The 21,452-nt window shown below is 46.8% G+C and overlaps 1 protein-coding gene across 3 annotated transcripts in view; it reads right to left on the bottom strand.

Moving 5' to 3' along the window:
* The window catches only part of ARHGAP26 (Rho GTPase activating protein 26), a 494,532-nt gene that overhangs the window by 438,545 nt on the left and 34,535 nt on the right, over nucleotides 1-21,452 (bottom strand). The window lies entirely within an intron of this gene.

The following is a 21,452-nucleotide window of genomic DNA, read 5'->3' as shown; positions in this document are numbered from 1 at the left end:
TGGCAGAAGGGGAGGCAAGGACTGGACCCCAGGTCTTCCTGGCCCTAAAGGCCATGCTCTTAACCCACACTCTACACAGTTACCTGAATGCTATCACTGGTCATGCTGCCCCATTCTCCACCAATAGGACAAATTCTACTATCACCAATAATAACAGAGGCCATCATTTATGGAAGGCTTGCCGTGCCAGGATAAGAAAACTTTGGCTTAGAGACGTTAAGGTGACTCAGATCTCAAATATGTACGGGAGCCCGGATTTGAGCTGGGTCCCTTGGACTCCAAAGGCTGAGCTCTCAATCCCTGCAGCAGACACCAGGGCTGTAGCAAGACCATGACCACAGGCCAGGGGACCTGAATACAAACAACCACAGAGGCCAGGAGGCCAACTCCAGAGTTGGCTGTCACAGTCACTGGCTCGTATTCTTCAAGTCTCACCCAGCAGCTTCCTGCTTTTTATTACACACACACACACACACACACACACAAAATAGAATAAAAAGCCCAGAAGCTCAGTGTCCTCATTCACAGCAGGTTAGAAACAATCAACCCAAAGGGAGTGAGAGGCAGTTAGTGACAATCTCAGTGACTGCAGGTGAGGTGACAAATGACAGAGAAAGGGGAAGAAAATGAAAAACTGAAAATGAAAACACAAAATTACATGGTACATGAATGAAACACATAATAACAGGCCTGAGTCACCAAGAAAAAATTGGCCTCTGCTTAAGCATCCTCTGTTTTCAAAAGCAGGCAAATGCCTAACATTTAAACCAGGTTTTGATCAAGTATTTGAAATTTTCAAGTCTTGGCATTTGAAATAGTAAGAGGCAGAGGGGTTTGGTGGAAACAGGCATAGAGGACAGTGGACTGCCCTGGGCTGCAGTGCTGAGAGCTGCAGCACGCCCAGCTCTGTGGCCAGGGACCCAGGGAAATCACTGCACCTCAGGGGCCTCAGCAAGGGGGTGGGCCTCCCTCTCCCCTCCACCACTAGAACTCTATGAGAAAGAACACGGTACAGTGACAAGTCATGTGCTTTGGAGCCAGGCAATCCTAGGATGAGTCCTAAACTACCCCACCGGCCACTCGTGTCTGGTTTGCTCACGATGATGATCCTGGCGCCTGGCACACAGAGGAAATCCAGTAAATGATTATTCAATGACTGAATGAAACCATGCAACCTTGAATAAATTCCTTCACTGTTTCTGAACTTCATTTTCCTGCACTGCAAAGTAGATATGACAATTCCTACATTATGGAATTGTAAGGATTAAATGAGTTAATTCTGTAAAAGCTTGCATAGGAGCCTTACTGTACTGTACAGCTCATCTTCAGCTACCTGGAAATCTGAACTATGAAGCAGCCCCCATTCCCCTATGATAATGGACAGAGGAAGCACAAGTGCCCCAGCCTGTCAAATATATGAACTGCAGTTTGAGTAAATATCTACACCCTTCCTCGAAAAATAATCCCCAAATTCAATACTGTCTCACTGGTCATTAATACCCTTGTGAGCTAGAAAGATGTTCTAAAATTTACAAATGAAGACACGGGGCACAGCTGCAAGTTTCTCTGGGCTAACTAGCAAGTCGGTAACAAAATCTAGACCTTCTGACTCTGCGTCCTCCTCATCATCTCTGCTCAGCCACTGGAAACTGAATACCCACAGGCATCCTGTGCAGAATTCTACAAATCCCAGGCCGGAGTGACCAACTACAGGAGGAAAAGCAACACTTAAAGTCACAAGCAGATTTTAAAACGTGTTCTGAGCACTGATTCCATCAAGGACACCTATAAATGATACTTTCTGGCTCAAGAAAAGTTTCCTCCTCTCTGATCTAGAATCTCTGCTAGACAGAAAGGCCTTCTTAGAATATTGGCTCCTAAGTGCTTCTTGCTTTATCCTTCAGTCAGTGTTGCCAATTTTGCTTTTCAAAAAAAGAAAAAAATGTCCTGAATGTCCCAGGAGGAATTTATCATCCCTCTAAAGAATTACAATAGAAAAATAAAAACCCTTTGAACTTTTGGTGGCCTGGGGGCAGGGAAGAGATTAAATCAAAGGAGCCAAAGACACTGCTGCAGGCTGTGGTGTGTGTGTGGGGGGTGGGGGTGTCTCCAGGAAGAGGCTGCTGACCTGGGCCCCCTCCTGGGCTGGGCGATGGGGAGGGACCAGGCTTCGGGGTCCTCCCTCTCAGACTCCATATCCCCATCCTCATGTCCACTTCCAGCAGGCGGGACAAGAAGTGAGACACCCCACCCCCACCCCAGACCGTTTGGCAGTGGGTGGAAGCATCTAACCACCCTCTTCCTCCAGAATTACTCCTCCTCGCTCAATAATGCTGATGGGGCTTCCCTGGTGGCGCAGTGGTTGAGAGTCCGCCTGCCAATGCAGGGGACACGGGTTCGTGCCCCGGTCCGGGAGGATCCCACATGCCGCAGAGCAGCTGGGCCCGTGAGCCATGGCCGCTGAGCCTGCGCGTCCGGAGCCTGTGCTCCGCAGCGGGAGAGGCCGCAACAGTGAGAGGCCCGCGTACCGCAAAAAAAAAAAATGCTGAAGATATTATAATATTAATAATTCTGATAACAGAATTATTATTACTAATACAGAGTATTCACTGTGTGTTAGCATTGTGTGTAATACATTGTTGCAAGCACTTTAAATATATTAGCTGATTTAAATTCTCACAACTAGCCTATGAAGGAGGCCATGTTATTATACCTAAGATCACACAACTAGGGAACCATACTCTTCACTCAAGCCCACTTCCCAAGCTTGAAGGAGACAGGAAGAAGCCTCTTTTTCTTGTTGGAAGGAAGGCAGAACACAGATCTCACATACAGGAGGCAATGAATAAATATAAATGAATAAAAAGAGTACTTAGCCTGTGTTCATACTAGTTATCCCAGGAAAAGGTATCAACCCACTTCTTCCCTTCTTTGCCTGGAGTAGCAGAGGGCAGAAGACCCTCAATAAGTATTTGTTTAACATAAGCCAGATTCTCCCCTAACTCCTAAAAAACAGTTGCTGGACATTTTGCTGAAAGCCTAGACCTTACGGTGGTACTCTTGATGCCGTGTTCCATTAGTAAGGCCTCCTGGGAAATCCTTTTCTAGTCAATGCTTTGCGCTTGGATCCCTCATTTCTTACATGCTCTGAAGTCCCACAGAGACACAGCTGCTGGGACCATTTTCTGTGGGCGTCTTGACAGTTAAGCATGGTGGCAGCCGGCAGTCTCACCTCCCACCTTTGCTGGATGCATCATCAGCCTGCTTTTAATCCTGCCAAGCTCCGTGCTGCCTGGCACCAGAGGCCAGAAGCTGCACATGGGTAATAATTTAACAAATGACCTGTCTGGCTCTCCTGCCAGGACACCCACCCTGGAGCTTATACAGCTGCTGATGCTAGGGCTGCAGTCCTGCGGGATGGCAGGTACCAGGGTCTCAGGGCCCACACACTTTCCAGCTCTGTCCTGCCAAAGAACATCCAGGTGAGGTGTTTGATAAGAGGTGACCCTCAGAGTCTATACCTCCTACTCCATACCTAGCTCCTTGGGGATTTTTAAATACTCCTATTTAGCCAAACGCACGACTAATAGACAGAGCTCTCCTCAAGAAGTAACAACACGTACTCCCAGAAACCTGGATGGCAGGAACATCCCAGCACACACCTGTAAGACACAGTGAGAGGAAAGCAAACTGCAGCGACATCCACCACAAACATTTTGAAACCTAAATAGAGTTCCGCAACCAAACAACCAAAATGTGTGATGTGAAACTAATTGCGGAGCTTGTTCCAAAATGTATGAGTCACACCCAGCCCAGGACCACAGGAAAATAAGTGAAATGGTTCTCAAACTATTTACAATACCTACTTATTGTGTTTGCCATTTACCTATAAACCACTGAAAGAAAAGATCTTTTCAGGATGACAAATAAGATGCCCACTTTTAAAAAGTGACAATTCTGCCATGACAGACCTTACAAAAGGACAAATTGTTTTGCTCACTGCAGTGGTAGGGGGAAGTTAACCTAAGGAGAGACTGCCTTTAAATAACCATCAGCAAGCTGTCACAAGCAATTACAGCTGTCAAATACTTGCCAACACACACATTATGACATTCACATTAAAGACAGCAGAGCACAGATTTTTAGGTTAATCTAAAAAAATGTTCCAAACCAGACTCTTAATCCTATGTCTTGAGAAAGAAAACGGGCTTCTTTTTTTTTTAAATCACGATACTTGCTTCTGACCAGTGCTTTGAGATTCGTTTGCCACTAACACTAGATAACGGCAGGGTGACACGATGTATTCCAAAAACAAAGACAGCAGTGTCTAAGGTCACAGAGGCCCTCCAACCAGGCTTCGGGGTGGACACTGGGGGAACTGGGGCCGCACTTACCAGTCTGTGGCTTTACTTCTGCAGAGAGGAAGGGGAGTAGCGTGCCGAGTGGGGACTTCCACCAAGCACCTAGGCAGCCAACACTTTCTATCTGTATCTGTTTACATTTCAAAGGAGCCCAGCAGAAGCCACAGCCCCACGTACCCCATCGTTCTCTGCAGGTCAGTGTCCTTACCTGAACAGAGTTAAATGCTCGTGTACTCAGCACGAGCTTCAAAGTCAGATGGCTCGGGGTCCCATCCCCACTCTATCTTTACCAGCCACGTGATGCTGGCCAAGTTACTTTATAAGTTTCCACAGCTGTAAAAGGGGCATAGTGATACCACCTGCCTTGTAAGATTGTTGAGAGAATTACATGACAGAATGTACTGGAAGTGCTTAGCACAGGGCCTGTCTCAGCAAGAACACTCCATAAATGACAGCTGCTTTTGGCAACTTCATCAGTATTTCCATAAACGGAGGCTCACCTGTGAATCAGAGGGGCAAAGGTCGTTAATCCACTCAGTCATTTAGCAAGTATTTACTGACTGCTCCAGCAAGTGCCAGGCACCATGCTAGAGGTCAGAGATACAACAGTGAGTAGCGTGCGGCTCAAACTTCAGCAACTCCAGTCTGCTGGGGAGACATGCACATAACCAATATGGTGGCCAAGGTTCCAGATTAAAACAAAAAACACCCACACAATAAAACAGTACAAATGCCTTTTCATAATTTAGAATGAATTTTATTTGTGTCATGGGTCAAAAATATACATATCAGGTACCATATGATATTTGTTCCTTACACAGGAATTATACTAAGATTCAACCGTGCACTGCTTTTGCCAACATACCCACAGAGAGTTAATGTTCAACAGTGGGCTAAAGTTCAGCCCGAACTGGACGAGCTGCTAGATCAATATACACCAAAATGAAGATAGCCTCCCCCTTCAGAGATGAACAGAGTCCAGGGTGTATGTCACCAGACAATGCACAATCACAAGACTAAAGACTCATAGACATCCAGCTGGCTGCATTTATTAAGTGTGAGTATGAGTCATCAGGCAACTCTCTAGGCAAATGTAAGACTAAACGGACAATTCATCCAAAAGTTAGTGCAACAGAAAGGTGAAGAGTGAGCCAACTCTAGTAGAAAATGAACGAGCAAAGACCACCTCAAGCTAATGATGACCAGCTGAGAAGTGAATTCAATTATTTCTTCAAAGCCCAAGGTGATAACTCTTTGAAGAAATTCCTTATGGGGAACGGAGTTTGTTCAGCAGATCAATAGTTCATCACCTCCAATTTATTTGCCTCAAAGGGTTGGGTCAGATGCCACTTTATGGCCAACATAAAAGTTCACATGAATTAACCAAAGCAGGTCAAAAATCCCTTTATCTAGTGGGATAGGGAGGGTGGGAGGGAGACGCAAAAGGGAGGGGATATGGGAACATATGTATATGTATAACTGATTAAATTTGTAAAATTAAAAAAAAAAATGCTAAAAAAAAAAAATCCCTTTATCTAGATCTAACTCAATTTATAATCAGCTGAGCACCAATGAGCAAAGGACAAAGATGAGAAATATTACACATCAAGGAACCCTATTTCCTAAAAAAAGATTTTAAGCAAATATGGCTTTTTAACAAACATTCCTCCTAGCACAGAGTTGACATTGGAAACTGATTCACTCACCGTATGGAGAGAGTTACCCAGACTAGTGCTTCTCAAATTTTAATGTTCATATAAATCACCTGGGTATCTTGTTAAACTGTCAATTCCAATTCTGTAGGTACCAGGTGGGGCTCAAGATTCTGCATTTGTAAACAAATTCCCAGATGATACAGAAGCTACTGGCCCACAAGCCATACCTGGAGAGGCAAGGACCCAGACCAGCCAGCCATGATCGAGCAATGAACATCCCCCTTGCAGTGAGGCATCTGTTCAGGGTTATAGATGGCTCAGAGAGTATAGTGGAAGCCAAGGACTCCACTACCTAGAAAAATGCACGTGTGCACTTGCAGCCATGGGCACATACACGCAAAACTGAAGGAGCCACTGAAGGAGCCTCCCCACCTCTGTGAGGTGGTCCATGGAACCCAAGATAAGAACCTCTGCCTTCGGAACCTGCCGGTTACTGTTGCCAACACCAGATAAGCTGGGTGTGGGGTAGAGGGATGCATCCCCTTGACCACTTTGGCCCATGTGTGAGCAATTCACGCGCTCTTCCCTTGGTCGAAGGTAACACAGTTAAGACGCCATAAAGATGATGCATAATAAATGAGAAATAAAGAAAGAATATCAGGAAGCTCCATAATCTGTCTCCAAGATATGGCTGACTCACCTTGAGCCTGAGTTCCACCTCAAGGAGCCTTCCCTTCTGGCATTCTGTCTGTCCTAAGCAGAGCAGAGGCTGTCTGAATCCCATCATCATGTGGCACTGCCTTCCCAGATGATTAGGTTTCTAGTCTAGACCTAGGAGGAGAAGACTCTCCTCCTACTTACTCTTTCTTTTTTTTTTTTTTTTAACGTCTTTATTGGAGTATAATTGCTCTACAATGGTGTGTTAGTTTCTGCTTTATAACAAAGCCTACTTACTCTTGAAGTCTCAGTTTCCTCACCTGTAAAATGCAGTTAAGAACAGATGCCATTTCATAGCATTCTGGGGAAAAATAAGAAACTGCATACAGGATATGCCTGGCACACTGCAAGTGCTTTAAAAATGTTTCCTTATTATTATGTTTTGATTATTACGCCCTTTATGAACTTGCAGAGATCAAGACCCATTCCCAAGGAAAGAGTTCTTTCTTTTCTAAATGGAAGAACTTAAATGCTATGCTGCACCTTGGGGGGCAAAGGCCAGCTCCCACTGTCCTGCCACTGCACAGATGCACACAGCCATCAGAGAACCATGCTGGTGGCGGCTGCTGCCACTCACAAACCCTGTGGCTGTCTTTTCTGCTTCTTTTTTTTATTGTGGTAAAATACACTGTGATTGTCTTTTAACAACCACTGTGGCCAGGCATTGTGTCTCTCTACCACCGGAATCAAGATCATATCCAAAGCCTCCAGCTCCAGGCTGGCATCGTTCAATACGAGCCTTAGTTTTTATTAGCATCTTGAACTAACCAGGCCAGACCCAAACACGAAATGGCTGTTCAGAAAAAAAAAAAAAAAAAAAAAAAAAGAGCCACAATGGTAAGAAACCCTTAATAATTTGTGATGTTAATTTATCCAGCAACCTTTTGTCCACAGACCTCAGAAACTCTTAACAAGAAAGTTTTACTAGTTTGCACAACAATCCTAAGGACACTGGGGTGGGTAAGAATTGGGTACTCAACTTTGGGGTCTCCTGGAGCTCTTTAAGCTCCAGTGTTCCTCAGTGCAAGGTCCAAGAATCACCAGCTTTAGTCACCTAAATGGTTATGAAAATACACATTCCTGGGTTCCACTACAACTGCAACATCAAAATTTCTGGGGAAAACTCCAGTTTTTAATAAATCACCCCCAGAAAGTTCCAACTCACACTAAAATTTTAAACCAAGCTAAGACCTACCCCCCAGGAAAAAAGGCAGACAAATAAATACACCCAAAATTTTGCCTACAACTTCAAGGGATTCACAGACCTTCTGAAGTCTTCCCTTGGCCTCACAGGTAAAAACTCCTTGTCTGTACATCACCAATCACTGTTTCCCAACAATAGTCATTCACATACTACCTTCACTTTCTTTTTCCAAATCCATACTGTTTAAAATTTTTAAATAAACTCATTTTTACTTATATGTATTCTGAAAGGAAATTTTATGTGTAATAGCTGTGAAATTGTGGGTTTGATCCTTAGCTGTAAGTTTTCCAAGTAAAATATATAGTTATCAATACCAAAAAAATTGTCACTGCATATCCTAAAACCATCTCCCACGTTACCTAAGTGACATAAGTTCGACCCCTCTTTGGGAAACACTTTAGTGTCATCCAGAGATACGGACCCACTGAGGGATTTTATGAGGCACTCGTGGCTTGTGGTGTGAGGGGCTGTCTGTCCTGGCAAATCCCAGACGACCTCACAGCCTCAGTCTGCGTATGCCCGGCACAGCCGGCTCTGGGAGAGAGGGCTTTCCTTCCTGCCAGAAGGCCAGGAGCTAGGACACACTGACCTGTCCACATGCCCTTTCTGTGACCGGCCTGCCCCCATCAATGAGGTGAGACACGCCCATACCATCCCCAGCCCTGCCTCCTCACTGCAGGGACAGAGGTGGGCATCTGAGCCAGCAAGGCCAACCTGCTTTTGTTTGGGGAATCTGTAATTAGGGCACAGAGGAGCCTGTTCATTGATGCTGAGCATTCAAACTGGGGAGTGTTTCAGAACTGGGCTGGAGCAGCCTCTTTCTCCCTTGTGCACACACTGAGAGGAGAAAGCTGGTCTGTGGAGGCAAGTGAGAAGAGACGGCAGCAGCCCTGGAGAGAAAGTACACGCAACCGGGCTCCAGACTTCCCAATTCCTGGTTCCCAGCCAGCTGCACTTCCTGCCCTCAGGGTCCATGGGACATGCCGGCATGCCAGCAATACATTTCTCCTCTTGGCTTCAGTTGGTTTGAGCAGGCAGCTGCTCCTCGCAACCCAATTACCACTACACTAAGACTGCTTGTGCTGCACAGCCTTGGCTCAGATGACCAGGTGGAGGGGAAGAAAGGCCAGGGGCCAACAGCCAGGAGCTGGAGCCAGGGCGGGCACCCTTCCAGACACACCCAGAGAAAGGGTGAGGCTGGAACCCTATCATAGGGACACGGAAGGGGGATTCTTGTGGGGGTCCCCTCCACATCATTCCAGGTGAGAGGTTCACAAGCTGAAGGTGGGCCAAGCATAAGAAAGATGACAAACACAGCTGACATTTACTGGGTGTTGGCATATGAGCTGGGCTCTTTACAATTATGATCTCATTTATTCTTCCCGAGAGCCCAAGGAAGGTGGTAATGTTATGTTCCCAACTTCATACATGAGGAAACAGACTCAGAAAAGTTGAGTGCTTGCCAAGGTGATAAAGCTCCAGAGTCTGAGCTCTTACCCATCACGCTACGTTGCTTTATGAAACAATATTAAAGGACAGCACAGAGACCCCATGCAGAGCTCGTGTCTGAGTGACAGCAGAAGGTGCAGCCACCAAAGGGTCTTTCCTCCAGCAGCCCTGCCAGCTGTGCCAGTCCCCGACCCCAGCCAGCAGTACCACACCTGTGGGCACAGCACCAAGAACATAAGGGTGTGCAAAGGTAAGAAGCCGGGAGAGGGGTGCCACCTGGCTGGGGTGTGGTTTGGCTGGCCCAAACAAGGCCCAGTGGAGCCTGGCTTGGGTCCAGATCACAGACACAGGGTTAAAGTAGAGTGATTTTTTTTTTTTTAAAACAGTAACTGGTACCTGGCATCTCCTCTGTGGTCCCACATGGGGTGGAAGGGAAGATACACTCCCAGGTCAGGCAGATCTAAGCAAACCTGTCCAAGAGCCATGCTATCAGAGCTCCTAACAAATACTGGGACAGAAATCATATTCCCGGGCTTGGGACTGGATGACATGCTATGGGAGGGAAAGCAGAACCTCAATCATGACCCCAGAGCCTGCTCTGATACCCCTGTTATTCATATCTCATTCCTAAAACCTGAAACCCAGAGTGGACAGCTAACCTGTCACAGTTCAGGTGACAGGTTCCCCAAACTCCAAGTAGATCTCAAGTGTGGTCAGGAATTTTAAATAAGGCACCTGAACTTTTCAATGTTTGTGCAGCAAGTTTTCCTATGAAAACAGTGCTGACACATCCACTTCTCACCATCTTTGCGGGAGGAATGAAGAGTGCAATTTGACAAGGCTGGATGATATGACTGTTCTGGGCAAGGCACTGAGCCAAGGACTAAAGTCCCACCAAGCTGTCCTCACCAGCTTACAAGAGCTGGGCACTTACTGGATGGCTGCAGGGATTTGAGGTTGCAGTCTATGGTCAGGGAACCTGAGTAACAAAGATGATGGCTGAAATGGCGGCTGACCCAAGATCCAATGCCACCCATAGACCGCCTAAGGTTCTCTTAGTCTTCATCATGTAGACAACAGGAAAACCCATCTTATAAACCAAGGCTTCCAAGGCACCATCCCCTCAGGGTCCCACCTGTTGTATCTCTGGGTCTTCCTCACTCGGCTCCCTGCTTCCTTCTCTTACCCTCAGAGGGAGATGGTCCCCCAAGTGCTGCCCAAACCCCTTACTATAGACTGAATGTTTGCGTCCTTGCCAAAATTTACACATTGAAACCCTATTCCCCAACGTGATGGTTTTAGGAGGTGGGGCCTTCAGGAGGTAATTAGGATTAGATGAGGTCATGAGGGTGGAGCCCCATGATGGGATTAGTGCCCTAAAGAGTCACAAGAGCACTTGCTCCCTCCCTCTGCTCTCTGCCAGGTAAGGATACAATGGGAAGTCAACAGTCTGCAGCCCAGAAGAGGGCCCTCCAGAGAACCAGACCATGCCGGCACTCTCATCTTGGACTTCCAGCCTCCAAAACTATGAGAGATCAACCTCTGTTGTTTATGAGCCACCCAGTCTGTGATGCTTTGTCATAGAAGCCCAGACGCACTAAGACACCCCTTCTCCCTCCCTTGGCTGCAGCAATAACTCTGCGAAGGTGGCACGCACCTCTCTCCCTGGCCAACTCCACTCTTGCTTTTCCAGCCACCTGCTGAGCTTCGTCACCTGAGCGCTGTGCTGGCACCTCCATCTTGCTCCCTCCCCTCATACCTGTTTATCTGCCTGAGTTCCTTATTTCTGGCACAGGGAAGAGAACTAGCATTTACTGAACTTCCAGCACTTGCCAGGCACCGTGCTGGGTGTTCTCCACGCTCCTACAGCTAAAAGAATCATTACAGCCTCCCACCATGGCCTCTGTCTCTGTGGCTAATCAGTGATCTGCGCCGTCAGCATTCTCTCTCATCTCACTGTCCAAGTGCTGGGCAGGCACCCTGGTTGCCCCAGGCAAAGTGAAAAAAAAAAAGGACACAGTTTATGCAATCTTTCTCCAAAACCCACAGCTGGGCTACACCCGACCCCGCCTGTTCCTTCTCCCCTGACCCTTCCCAATGTGAAGCTGTGTGAACAGTGAGTCCAAGGGCTCTGTCCCTGTCTCTGTCCAGGTCCTGAGCACCACCCCACCTGCCCTCCCCAATGACGTGCAATCCTCACTGGTGTGTGCTGCCCACAGATTTGGGAAATCCTGGTACAGTAAAACACTTTCATGTCCCCATGGGGGAAAAAAAAAAAAAAGGACACTCCGAGTGTCTCCCACTCGGCCTCCCCACCACAGTCTTGCCTGCAGGCACACCGTACTAGACACCATCTTCTTAAAGCACAGCACCCATGTCACCAGGACCTTCTACGGCACCTCCCCTTTGCCTCCATGCCAACCCCAAGTGCCTTGCCTGGCCCTGGAGGTCTGCCACAAACTGGCTCTCACATACCTTCTAACATACTGCTGCTCACTGCTTCCCCGCCAGCCTGCTGGGCTCCAGCCAAACCATGTGACTACTGTCCCTGAAGCCAGGCTGTGCTTTCCAAGCCTGGGCACACAGTTCCCTCCATCCAGTGTGCCTTTTTCTCCCACTTCTTCAGACTCACCTCCTCTTTCTCCTCGGCCTGGTGCAGGCATGGCACCTCCTGGAAGATGCATTTGCTTATTCCCCTGTGGAGAATGACCGTGTCCTCCTGTGAACTTGGGAGTCCCTCGTGTACTCCTCCGATGGCACTACTGAATTGCCTTCTCCTCTATGAGACTGGACGTGCCTTAGGAGCAGGGACTGAACAGGATTATCTCTGCAGTCCCCACCATACCTAACACAGCTCTTTTCACCAAAACAATATCCATTCATTCATTCAACACGTATCTACCCAGTATCTACTATGTCCCAAGTTGTTACAGGTTGCTCGGTATATGATGGTGAACCAAAAAAGACATGGTTCCCACCCTCACAGGCTTCCCAATTAGTGAAGAGACAAACTTTAACCAGTGCTTACCCAGATGAGTGTGCAGTCAGCATGGCTCTGTGCTGCAGTAGGCAAGAACCAGGGTCCTACAGAAGCACAGGGAGCCAGGAAGGCCAGCCAGGGGAGTGAGGCTGGGATGAGTCTAAAGGAGGAGTGGTGAGAAGGGGAAGTGGCAAAAGTGCTCCAGGTTTCGGTGGTGGCGTATGCAAAGGTCCTGTGGTGGGTAAGAATGGCAGGCCACTGCAATTGGACAATGTGAGGGAAACAGGAGAAGGATGCACTGTGACTGGGGCATCTCAGTAAATGCGTGGAGTGAATATGAATACATGACCTACACCTAATTAGCATACTTTTTTCCACACACACACACACACACACTGTATTTTATTTTTACAAGAGATAAATAAACTGACACCAAGCATTGTAAATGGAAGACCACAACAAAAGCAACAATGATTGCAATTACCAAATATGAAACACACTCATACTACAGCATATCTTTTTTGTCAGTAAAACCAACCAACCTTAGCTCTATAGCAGAACACTAAAGAAATATATATATATGCTTCTTTCCCATTTGAAAAAAATTTCCTCCTTAAGCGTGAGCGCTGTTCCCAGAAAAAGATTAAAGAAAGTTCTCCTAGCTAGGAATGGAAAAGCAAGCAAGACTGAAACCTGATAAAAATCATATAACTCCATAAGTAATAGAATGAAGCTGGCCACCGGACTGGGAAAATAAACGGCCTGTGAGTCATCCTGCATCAATAATAAGAACAGAGGCTAACCACTGGCTAACAACTGTTGAGCATTAACTAAGAGTGTTACCTGCATTCTCTCATTTGACTTCACAACATCCCATGAAGCAGGTACTAATGGCACTTCCATTTTACAGAGAAGGAAACTGAAGTTCAGAGAGATTTATAACTGGTCCAAGGTCACAAAGGCGATGAACGGTAGAGCCAGGATCAGTGGGATGCCAGAGCTTTACCCTTAACCATCATATTACACTGCCTCACAAGCCAGCTATAATGTCAGCACTTCTGGAATTGTATTTATTTTATTTATTTATTTTTTTGCGGTACGCGGGCCTCTCACTGTTGTGGCCTCTCCCGTTGCGGAGCACAGGCTCCGGACGCGCAGGCTCAGCGGCCATGGCTTACAGGCCTAGCCGCTCCGCTGCACGTGTGATCTTCCCAGACTGGGGCACGAACCCATGTCCCCTGCATCGGCAGGCGGACTCTCAACCACTGCGCCACCAGGGAAGCCCTGGAATTGTATTTTTTTACCTCCCCCCATATTTAAGCTACTAAACACGGACATTGCAAACAAGATGAAATAATTTCTGAAGGAATGCAATGAAACTTCTAGTGTCAGCTCCCTTCCTGTTCTAGGTCTCCCTCAAAACACCCCAACTCTTCCTCCAATTTTAATAAGGAAAAGTTTTCCAGTTCATTGCAATACTTAATATCCTGAGAGAACAGGAATTGGAAACCGATGAATCTTCTCAGGCCACATCTCAGCCAAAGTCAACAGACTCCAAACCCATCTCGTAGGCAGTCGCTGTTTACAGTACATCTAACCGGAAGGAGACGGGGTTTCAGATTACTGGAAAGCTCTTGCCATGGTTTTCCCAACTCTTGACAAGTTCTGAGTCTTGTCTATGAAGGACAATATCATGCTTTCCCTGTCAACAAATCCTTCCCCAATCTATTTCTACTCCTCTCTCTCAAATCCTGTCTGAAGTAGCCAGGACACAGGGTAAATGATCAAAGTTTACCTACCTGTTGTGGGTAAAACTGTCCAGCTACTTGAGGCCTGGCTGACCCTCCTGAGGAGGGTGGTGGTGGCCTAAGTAAGACACCAGCAAGATCTCATTAAATCAGTAATGGTGGCCCCCAAAGAGCCAACGTCCAAGCCTAAAGCTGGCTGGCTTTACGATCCTCCCTAACACCCTCAAAGACCCATCTGAGCACGTCAAGGCCTAGGTGATAGGAGTGTATTTTAGACCTGCATTCCTGAACCACACTGTTATGGGCTGAAGTGTGTCCCCCACCCCCCTCAAAATCCATATGTTGAAGTCCTAACCCCGAGGATCTCAAAGTGTGGCTATATTTGGAGAGAGGGCCTTTAAAGAGGTGATACAGGTAAAATGAGGTCATATGGGTGGCCCTAATCCAATACGACTGTTTCCTTATAAGAAGATACTAGGATTTAGACAATGACAGAGGGCAGACCATGTGAAGACACAGAGAAAAGACGGCCATCTACAAGCCAAGGAAAGAGGCCTCAGAAGAAACCAACCCTGCCGACCTTGATCTCAGGCAATGAACCTCTGGAACTGTGAGAAAATTAATTTCTGTGGTTTAAACCACCCAGTCTGTGGTACTGGGTTATGGCAGCCCCAGCAAACTATATATGTACACTCTTCGAGTCGCTCCAAACTCCAAGTCACTCCCCGTCACCAACTCTTGGCAGGGCACAGGCAGACTGGTTTCCCCTCTGAAGTAGTCAGACACTGGGCACATACAGCAGGGCATCTGGGCACAAAAGTCATGATCAGACAGGTACTGAGTGCTTGAGTCCATGGAGACTTTTGTCATTGGGACTGGGAGCCCAGGACAAAACTATTTATGTTTGCATAGTTAATTACAAAGGTGATAAGTAGAATTTTTCCTTCTGGAAATGAATGGAATTCAAATGCAGTCACACCCCTCCACGGACAGGTGCCAAGGCCCAGCTCCAATACCTCGGTTTTAGCCCAACCATGCTATGGTGAGTTTTTCCCATATGCAGTAATAAAGAATTGTGTTAAACAGTTCCTTACAGCACATTGCAGGGGGAGGATTTCTGCCCAAACAACCCTCCTACTACAGGAAGAGAGGAGGCGGCTCTGGGGGAAAAGCAGGAGAGAGGGAGCCTTAACAAAAGGGCAAAAGACGTCATCCAGGGAACGAGAACGTCAACTCTTCACGGCAGTGAGAGCTTATTTCAGGGGGTGCCAGGAGTTCTCAGAGTCCTATGATTAGGTTAGGAGGCTCCAAGCCATGCAAGTTTCCCAGAGGCTCTGGGGCTTCGAGAATTACTTAAAGGCCAAGAAATAAGGAGAGAGTATTTCCATTGGACGCTGCGGAAGCAAAGGCAGGCAGGAGTGGGCTCAATGGGCTCAAAGCCTGGTACGATGCTGGGCACTTAAGTATCATAACAAAACAGCTGGCATTTACAAGGCAACCGCTGAGCCAGGCACTGTGTAAGCACACTTCCCACACTGGCTCACTGAAACCTCACAACAACCATAGGAGGGAGAACTATCATTACCCCCCATTCAACCCATGAAAATAAGACCAGAATATAACCTCTGCGAAAGCCTGAGTTTTTTCTCTATTTTGTTCACTAGTATATTCCTAGCGCCTAGAACAGTGTCTGGGGCATAGCAGGCACACAGTATTTATTAGGTGAATCAATGAAAACAGAGGTTACAGGTCAATGTCACAGAAGGAGCAGGCCCGGGATTTGAACCCATGCTGTCGGTGCCAGATCCCACGCTCTCAGCTTCTGCTCTGCCACACGGGACGGAGAAAGCACGCTAAAGAGCTGGGGAAATCACCTGGTGTGAAGACAGCTTGGTCCACTGCACTTTTCAGCGTCTACACCTTCTGCTCCTTAGCACAGGCAATGGCACTCTGCACCCAGAGTACACAGCAAAGTCAACCAAGGGGCCAGGGCCTATAGATGATCAGAAAAAGGGGCAGCCAAGAACGTGCCCTTCCCTCAAACCTGTGACACTCCCTGAGGCCTCACATACCAACTTGCGTCATATCCAGTAACTCACCTGAGTGTGGAATGGGGAGCTGGAGGGAAAGTGACTGGAAGGAGAGAGATTGATTCATCTGACTCACCAGGAATATGTTCAACAGAGCGGGTACAATCTACGACAGAACTTCCTAAAGTACGGTGAGCATCCAACTTCGTGGTGTACAAAATCATCTTACATGGGGCTTCCCTGGTGGCGCAGTGGTTGAGAGTCCGCCTGCCGATGCAGGGGACACGGGTTCGTGCCCCGGTCCGGAAAGATCCCACATGCCGCGGAGCGGCTGGGCCCGTGAGCCATGGCCGCTGAGCCTGCGCGTCCGGAGCCTGTGCTCCGCAACGGGAGAGGCCACAACAGTGAGAGGCCCGCGTACGGCAAAAAAAAAAAAATCACCTTACATGGCACATAAATACACATTAGAGCTGATATATTGATCTCTGAGGTTACTTTCTATATTGACCAAAGTATACTGGTACTTTATTTATGGCCAAATTATAAAATACCCTTTTCAAACAAAGAGAGGCCTTTCAAAAAGAACAGTACTCCCATTTATGTAAACACATGAGGTAAACAATAGGTGTTGCGTTATGTGACAGAAAATTATCATGGAAGTACGTGAGTGACTGAAGTTTGGGAACTGTGGTTTCCTGGAACTTTCTAAGTTCTCTGTGTCAAATGTTCCCATCCCTGCACCTCACGCATCCACCCAGACATGCCACAGCTCAAAAGGAAGAGAATTTCCAGAGACTAAATTTTTGAATTTCCTTCAAAATTTCTTAATAAATGACTACACATGAGAGACACAGACAGCGACAGAGAGATTGAGAGAGACAAAGACAGAAAAAGAGAGAGAGAGAGCACAGACACAAACACAAAAGGCATGTTCATTAAGATATTATGAAGTTAACAACAGGGCTTGACCCGGGGCTAAAGCCCTGCCCTCTGCTTGGGGAGAGCTGTAACACAGAGCTCCTTTTGATACTATCCTGAATTCCACACCGATTCTTTCGGCTATTATTTTATTGCATGGTAGCTGAGCTCAGCCCTGTCCAAAGACTCGTACTGAGGTCTCTGGGACCTGTTCCAACAACAACACACAATGAGGCCTTCTCTCTCTGATAAAGCCAGGAGCCCCTCCCTCTGTGATCTGCCCCCCTGCTCCTCCCAGACAAAAGTAAAGTCCCATTTTGAGAAGAATTCTGCCAGCCACATGCGGCCTTCTCCTCCTCACCTTCCCTGTTGGGGATAATCAAGTTTCAGGTCGGCTGTGGGTGGGAGGACAAGCTGAGCTCCAGGACAGAACCTGGGAGTCGGGCCAGTTCCTGGGAGAGAAGAATGCCTTCAAGGCCATGTAAGGAAAAGCTGAAAGGGAAGCAATGGTACCACCACCTGCTCTAATCCAACATGAGCTCCACAAGAGCAGGGGCTTGTCTGACTCCAAAGTCAAACGTAATCAGTGACTGGTGCTCAGGAGGTGCACGGTAAACACGTATTATGAATCAATCAGTCAAGGAGTGAATGAGTGAGTGAACAGATGGATGGATGGATGGCCCCAGCAGTGCTGGAAGGAGTAAGTGAAGAAGTATGACTGTAAGATTATTTTCTCCCTTTCTGCTTGAGAACTAGCAACTGTATAAACAGGAGACCCCAAAGGGCTACTTTTCCCTTTTCACAGCCACCCCCAGCAGGTGGTGGTTTAACAGCAGGACCTTTGACCCCTGAACCAACTGGGCTTATAGCAGAACGCAGCAAACCGAATGCAACTTTGACTTTCTCCAGGACATGCTCAGACACTCCCAACTTGCGTCTTGATCTCTGAACCAAGGAAGAGAAGAGCAATTCTGAGAATGATAATCATTTGCACCAACAGACTTGACTCTTCCTTCTGAAAAGTTCAAAGTCCTTCACATCCTGGCTTCTCTCAAGGGACTTTTATTTAGAGAATATAATTTTTTTCCTTTCCTTTTCCTCTTTCTCTCTTTGCTTATCTGCATTTTCTAATCATTTTACAATGAATATAGATTACTTGAGTTATAAAAATGTCTAACACAGACTGATGAAACACACAAATAAGACCATTCAAAAAGGACACTGAAAGTGCATATTTTATAGAGTTTCACTGGAACGTTTCTACATTACAAAATTTAACACTGCCATGTCATGCAATTGCACTCAACTAAGTCCCTTGAAAAGCAAATTGTAAATTTCTGATAAAAGTCAAAGCTCATGACTTAAAATCAGAACACCCGGTCATACAGGCACTTATCTTACAGAAGGGGCAACTAACTGCTGGGCAAAGTGCCAGAGAATTAGAGAAGTACAAGGACACAAGCTTAATAAGTAATGTGCCATATATGGTTAAAACATATGTTCTAATTCATCCATGGTAAGAAAAGCTGTGCAGCAACCCTTTCCTGGGGCAGAAACCTCCAGAAGCCAGTAGGGGCCAGAGTACCCTCTGCAGTGATAGAAGAGCTTTCCTTTCTTCGTGGGGCTGGTTGGTCCATTTTGGGGCCCAACCCTGGTCCCAAACCGATGGACCATGCTCTAAGCAGCTCGTAACCACCGGCTAAGAAGGGCCTCCATTTCTGCCGTCCTCGGACCTCATTGTCAATGGCCAGTCTGTTCCACAAAGTGGTGACAAGGAAAGCAGCTGGTCTAGCCATCAAAAGACCTAATTTCGAGGTCCAGTTCTAGCCAGACCCTGCACAACTCAACGACTGCATGCCTTGGTCACTCCGTTTTACCAAAAGTTAGTAACATCAGCCATATCTCACAGGCTGTTGAGCATAAAAACCAAGGCAAATGTTAAATTGGGAGGGGGAAGAAAGGGAAGGGAAGGGAGAAATTATTTAAGAACCACTAAGCAAAATTTGATACCAGTTAGATGGATGGGATTCCACCACCTCACTATGGCTGAAGTGTAACAAGCAGAAAAGAGATTCAACACTGTTGTTCAGTCCAGTGTTTACCTAAAATACAGAATTCTTAAACTTAAAGCTAGAAGAGAAATGGATAGAACTTTGCAATTTCTCATTTGCTAGCCACAGGAAATGGCAAAGCATTTAAACTGTGGCCTCTAAGAACTGCATGAAGACAGCGGATAAGAAGCCCCCGTTTCCCAAGGGCAGGCAAGGGGGGAGCCACTTGCACATGGCCCAGCAGAACCCTCTGTCCCGCAGACACCCAGGAGCACCAGGGCAGGCGCTCACATCCTATCCTCAGCCCCAGGAGCCAGGGTTGCACCTCGGGTGTGAACTTGAACGTTCTGGGGATGTATCAACAAAAGGGGTGAGGAGGGCAGCCAGGGCAAAGACTTCCCAAGACTGAATCAATAGAGCCATCTGTAGACAGAGGGGCAGCAAACAGAGTATGTCAGACACACCGGAGCTGTGTGGGCTGCCGCAGGGAGAACTTGCTAAGCACGGCCCACGGCAGCCAACCTCAGCAAACTTTTCACACACGAGACCTCCGCAGTGAAGGGAGACCAAAGTGCTGGGCCTCTGGAAATGAGATTTGAGGTAGAAATGGCTGAACTGAGGGGCCTGGGTTTTTAAGAGAACAGGCTGGGTTTGAATCCTGGCTCTTCACCTCTCATGCGGTGGCAGGTTAAATGAACAAGTTACTAAGCATTCCTGACCGGAAGTTGCTTCACACAAAAAAGGAATAACACAAAAAACCTCTCTAACACAATTGTTGCTAGGGTCAAATTACACCATGCCTGAGCGCACTTATTAGCACTGTGCTGGGCTCAGTGCATTGCGTTCTTGTTAATTTCATGCGTCCAACGGGCACTTTTGTGATTAATTGGAAAAAATGGCTATGTGTACTTAAGGATCATGTTACAGAAAAATCCTACTCCCTGACCCCAGGCTAGAGTGTAGGTACTGGAGAGCAAGACTGGGGGTGCCCCTCCCCCTCGGGACCCAGGGCTGCTATTCTGTCCCACAGCTCTCACCACAGTTCTGCTTCTACAGAGCCTCCAGCCTCAGCAGAAGATGCAAAGAAAACAACTGCCTACCCTGAAGAGAATCAACTGTCGGGTAGCCCCAAACATGCCTGAGAAATCCATCCTGAGCTTAGCCTGGCTTCCTCACACTACCAAAGAGACTGAAGACGGCATGAGCCCATCCACTGCATATATTTACAGAGTCAGACGGCTAAGGAAGGAAGGGGGTGACGTGCTTGGGAGAGTCCTTTCTTGGTTTCACTAATCTTCTATTTTGGTCTCACCCAGGCATCACTCCAGATGCCCACAATCCACAATTATATAAGAAAATCAGGAAGGAGGCAAAACACAAGGGCCACCATGGATGCCAACAACCTCTTTGCCAAAACCTTCTTTGGAAAAGTTGTTCCCAGATTCAACAACCAACTTAAACTAAATACCGAAGCGCACGTGCACGTGCACGCACACACACGCGTGCATTTGGGTGCCAGTTTTACTATTCCAAGCACAACCATTAAAAAAAATTTTTATCACTATCACTGAATATAAAAAGAACAGTCTTAACTATTCCAAAATAATAGGAGAGATGCATTCTCAGAATAAGACACATTATATAAATTTAGCTTTGTGAAAAACCCGTTATATTGTCTGCATTTTTCTCAGCAAAAACTGTGGGACTCGGCATTTGAGAACTGACGGTCCAGAAGGAGACATTGCTACTTTCCTGTAAAGGACTATCACTGTGGGAAGACTATAAAATGTATTCCAATACCTGTTTCCAAAAACAGCAATGGCAAGAGAAGCCTTTTGCCCACTCCGCCAAATATGAAAAGAGAAGCAGCATTAGCCTCCATGGACATCAGGATCTTTCTGGCTAACTCCAGCTGTCCTTCCTAACTGTCCTAATTTAAAATCTGTCCAGCTCACCTTTCTGGGTTCTGGCATTTTACTCCAAGTCATCATTGCCTTGCTGGCTAATCCAAACCTCATTTCCACTTTTGAGCCTTCGTGTAAACCCATTTTTTACTCTCCTTCCTCAAAAATCTGCTCAAGGAGAAACGTACTATATGACCCAGCAATTCCATTCCTAGTTACCTACCTAAGAGAAATGAAAACAAAGCCACACAAAGTAGAGACTGTTCATAGTACCAATATACATAATAGCCAAACAACAGAAATGATCCAAATATCTATGAACTGGTGAATGGAAAAACAAACTGTGTCCATCTGTACAATGGAATGAACTAGTGATACATGCTATAACATGGATGAACCTAAAAACTGTGTGGTAGGTGAAAGAAACCAGACACA

Source organism: Mesoplodon densirostris, chromosome 3 (assembly GCF_025265405.1).
Source record: "Mesoplodon densirostris isolate mMesDen1 chromosome 3, mMesDen1 primary haplotype, whole genome shotgun sequence".
In the NCBI taxonomy this organism is placed as follows: Eukaryota; Metazoa; Chordata; class Mammalia; order Artiodactyla; family Ziphiidae; genus Mesoplodon; species Mesoplodon densirostris.
The sequence above is the reverse complement of the archived record's forward strand: the minus strand, read 5'-3'. Positions and strand labels throughout refer to the sequence as shown.